Genomic DNA, 4,486 nt, shown 5'->3' with positions numbered 1-4,486 from the left:
AAAGTTGTTTGGTTTTCTTATCTAATATGTATCTTGTTAAAATCTCTTCTTTTTTCCATGTTTTCCTCCTTGTAAATTATACTTGATGTCTTTATATCTTCCTAATCCCTTCATAACTATCTTCCATAGTTATAAAGTGATAACTACGAATTTCTAACCTCTGACTCTCAGTATAATGAATTCTGAAGAATTCATTGTAAAGATTACTTGAAAATAAGAAGATTACGTAAGAATTTATCAAAATCTTTAAAAAGAGGCAATACTCATAGCTCAGTAGGTAGGGCACTAACCACATACACCCAGGCTGGCGGGTTCGAATCCAACCTGGGTCAGCTAAACAACAATGACAACTGCAACAAAAAAATAGCCCAGCTACTGGGAGGCTGAGGCAAGTGAATCACTTAAGCCCAAGAATTTGAGGTTGCTGTGAGCTGTGACACCACAGCACTCTACCCAAGGTGACAGCTTGAAACTCTGTCTCAAAAAAAAGAAAAAAAATCTTTAAAAAGAGATACAGAAAAGAAAAAATTAAGAAAATTTTTCATCTGAAATTTGACAGATAGAAAGTGAGGCTGGCACCCTTTATTATACTAATTGGAGGCATTAGAGGAAGTTCGGTTCATTACTTAAAAATCAAGAACAAAAGATTTTTTTCAGATATGAATGGGTCAGTTTGCACTAGATGGAAATATCAAGGCTGATTTGGAAATATGGCTCTTGAAGCATGTTTGTAAAATGATGCCTCTGATTCCATTTATGGGAGCTACCTACAGTAGTCAAATTCAGAGAGACATGTAGAAGAATGTTGGTTTTCAGGAACTGGGGTAGGCAGGAGTGGGCAGTTATTATTTAATGGCTATAGAGCTTCAGTTTAGGAAGATGAAAAAGTTCTAAAAATGAATAGTGGTGATAGTAGCACAATAATCTTACTATACTTAAACTGTGGACTTAAAAATGGTTAAGAGGGACTCGGTCCCTGTAGCTTAGCAGTTAGGGTGCCAGCCACATACACCAAGGCAGGAAGGTTCAAACCCAGCTGGGTCTTGCTAAACAACAATGACAACTGCAACAACAACAACAAAAAATAGCCAGGTGTTGTGGTGGGCACTTGTAGTCCCAGCTACTTGGGAGGCTGAGGCAAGAGAATTGCTTAAGCCCAAGAGTTAGAGTTTGCAGTGAGCTGTGACGCCACAGCACTCTATTGAAGGTGACATAATGAGACTATGTCAAAAAAAGAAAAAAAAAGATTGGGAGATGGGAGAGTAAATTTTATCATAATTTAATTTTTTTCTTTAATAAAAAAAAAAATCTCTCTTAGGCTGATTGTGGAACTGAGAATACTTTTCTATGACTCTCTCCACCCTCTGTTGCTGGCAGATTGCAACAAAATCATTAGGGCATCTCAAGGCTCTTTGAGTAAATACTGTAGCTTCCCAGCCATCCTATGTTCCCTACCTCGGTCCGTGAAGTAAAGAGTTCCCTCCAACACTTCTGCCTCTAAGCCAGTGCTGGGAGGAGGAGAGCCTCCATTCTACTTCCTTGCCAAGCCAAAGGAAGAGAAGCGCCTAGTCTGACGGGTGAGGACTAACCTGCACAGGACACGGTTCCAGTATGAGCACGTCACAGGGCCAAAGTTCACAGTGCCTGCCCTCATCATTGTGCAGTAAGCAGAGTAAGCTGGGCTCAGCTCAGCAAACCCATAATTGTCCTGCTGTTCTACCTCCCCTGCCTGTGCCTGGCTATAAGTCAGATCGGCCTTATGGAATGGACCAAGCTGAATTTGGTTTGAGGGAACAAAGCAGGAGGCTCCCCTGGGAGCCTGGAAGAGGAAACCTTCATCTCAGCTTCACAAGAGTTGGCCTGAACTGAGGGCTTCACTGGGTACAAAATGAGGCTTTGATCCCCATCTGGATCTCAGTTTCTTCAGCCTCTTCTCCTCTGTCAGGGAAGGGGGCAAACACTGTGAAATGGCCTTTTAAAAAATACAAAAAGTAGGATGTTCTAAAAAAAAAAAAATCTTTTCAATTGAACACATTTAGCTTTATACCAAACTCACCTTGTTTCTTTTTCTTTCATTTTGTCCAAATTGATGATTTATTAATTATCACTAGTTGATGAGCCTGTATTAGGGAAGTATTTGAAGAGCATCTTCTGAACACTTTTTGTTCTAAAATTCTATGATACTAACACACTGTTGCTTCTGCGTTCACCTCCTATTCCAGAACCCACGTAGTTGAAAGAGAACACTAAGGCAGATGCTAACATTTGGTACCTTTTGGAGTGCTGTGCACAGACAAATACTCAGCTTATAAAAAATATACAGCCTGGTTCGGCACCAGCCATATGCACCAAGGCTAGCAGGTTCGAGCCCAGCCCAGGCCAGCTAAAGAACAATGACAACTGCAACAACAACAACAAAAATATAGCCAGGTGTCGTAGTGGGCGCCTGTAGTCCCAGTTACCTGAGAGGCTGAAGCAAGAGAATAGCTTAAGCCCAAGAGTTTGAGGTTGCTGTGAGCTGTGACACCACAGCACTTTATCACGGGTGACATAGTGAGACTCTGTCTCAAAAAAAAAAAAAAAAAATATATATATATATATATATACACACACACATACACACACACACACACACATATACACAGCCTGGGCCTGGCACAGTGGCTCATATCCATAATCCTCGCACTCTGGAAGGCCAAGGTGGGAGGATCACTCACACTCAGGAGTTTAAGACCAACCTAAGCAAGACCATGATCCCATTGCTACTAAAAATAGAAAAATTATCTGGGTGTGGTGGTGGATATCTGCAGTCCCAGCTACCTGGGAAGCTGAAGCAGTAGGACTGCTTGAGGAGTTTGAGGTTGCTGTGAGGTAGGCTGACACCATGGTACTCTACCCTAGGTAATAGACTTACTTAATAGTAAGACTACTTAATAGTAAGACTATCTGAAAAAAAAAATATATATATATATATATATGTGAGTGTGTGTGTATGTGTGTGTGTGTATGATACACACACAAACATATAGTCTGTCTCCTACCCCGTGACAGGATGATCCAGGAACTCACATGACTTTAAGCTCTCTCTGCCTATCCAAAGTCTACTGGGCTGAAAAACTTACAGGCAGTTGCCAAGAGTAGCACATCTCTGGACTAAGTTGCACCAATGGTGATTTCACAATAGATACTCAGTTTATTTTTACTTCATGAGGCCACCTGCAAATTCAGGTTTCTCTGGTTTTCCTTTGTGTTAGAATTTAGTAATTAAAGTGAAATCATCATGGCTTGATGCCCATAGCTCAGTGGTTAGGGAGCCAGCCACATACACCAAGGTAAGCAGGTTCAAACCCGGCCCAGGCCTGCCAAACAATAATGACAGCTACAACCAAAAAAAAAAATGATAACCAGGCATTGTGGCAGGCGCCTATAGTCCCAGCTACTTGGGATGCTGAGGCAAGAGAATCGCTTAAGCCCAAGAGTTGGAGGTTGCTGTGAGCTGTGATGCCACAGCACTCTACCAAGGGAAACATAGTGAGACTCTGTCTCAAAATAAAATTAAATTAAATTAAAAAATCAATAAATAAACTGAGATCATCATGTCTTCCTGAAGCTCTTGCTCTCATTGTATACACACCACGACTAACTTTAAACCACTTTTACTTCATGCTCTCTGGGCATCTAGGTTTTAAAGAACTCATATATTTCTCTGCAAATCATTAGCTCATTCTCCCTGTCTACCATGTTCCCAAGCAGAGAGGGAGGAAGAGAACACGCCCTGTCCCTCACCCCCACATAAAAAGCCATTCTTTCTTTGCAAGAAATAATGCATTTTTCAGCTGAAATGTCCTGGATTGTTCCAAAAAGAGCAGCAGCAAGAGAAACTAGAACAGATGATTCAAAGGCTCCCTGGGAACTGCCACCGCCAGCTTATAATTACAAGTGCAGGGTAGGTGGAACATCTGTATTCTGAGTCATTTCATTCGTCTAGAAGGAAAGAGGTCATTAGCCCTCCCACTGCATGAACCTTTGTGATCTGCAGGCTCCAGAGCTAGTTCACAGGGTGCGCTGTCTTGAGACAGCAACTGCTCTCACACAAATTCAACCTGTCTCGAAGTCATCATAATTAATTGTTAATTGACTGCAGCCTAGAGAGCCTTTAAGTTTATGTTTTGAATAATGACTCTGCAAAGGTAATATCCATGTGTTTCAGGGGGAAATTGAAGTAGGTAGCCTTTAAATCTTATAAAGGTTTCTGACCTTAGATGACCTTTATGGCTGAAATGATACAAATTAGGGTTACTAAGAAAAAGTGAAAAAAGAAGAATTTCTTTCTGGAAAACCATAAGAGCAGTTATCCCAAAAAAGATCTGGTTAAGATTTTTGGATCAGGCTCGGCGCCTATAGCTCAACCGGCTAAGGCGCCAGCCACGTACACCTAAGGTGGCGGGTTCGAATCCCCAGCCCAGACCCGCCAAACAACAATGAC

The sequence above is a fragment of the Otolemur garnettii genome, unplaced genomic scaffold, assembly GCF_000181295.1.
Source record: "Otolemur garnettii isolate 467f Iridium unplaced genomic scaffold, OtoGar3 scaffold00243, whole genome shotgun sequence".
NCBI classification, from domain to species: Eukaryota; Metazoa; Chordata; class Mammalia; order Primates; family Galagidae; genus Otolemur; species Otolemur garnettii.
The sequence above is the reverse complement of the archived record's forward strand: the minus strand, read 5'-3'. Positions refer to the sequence as shown.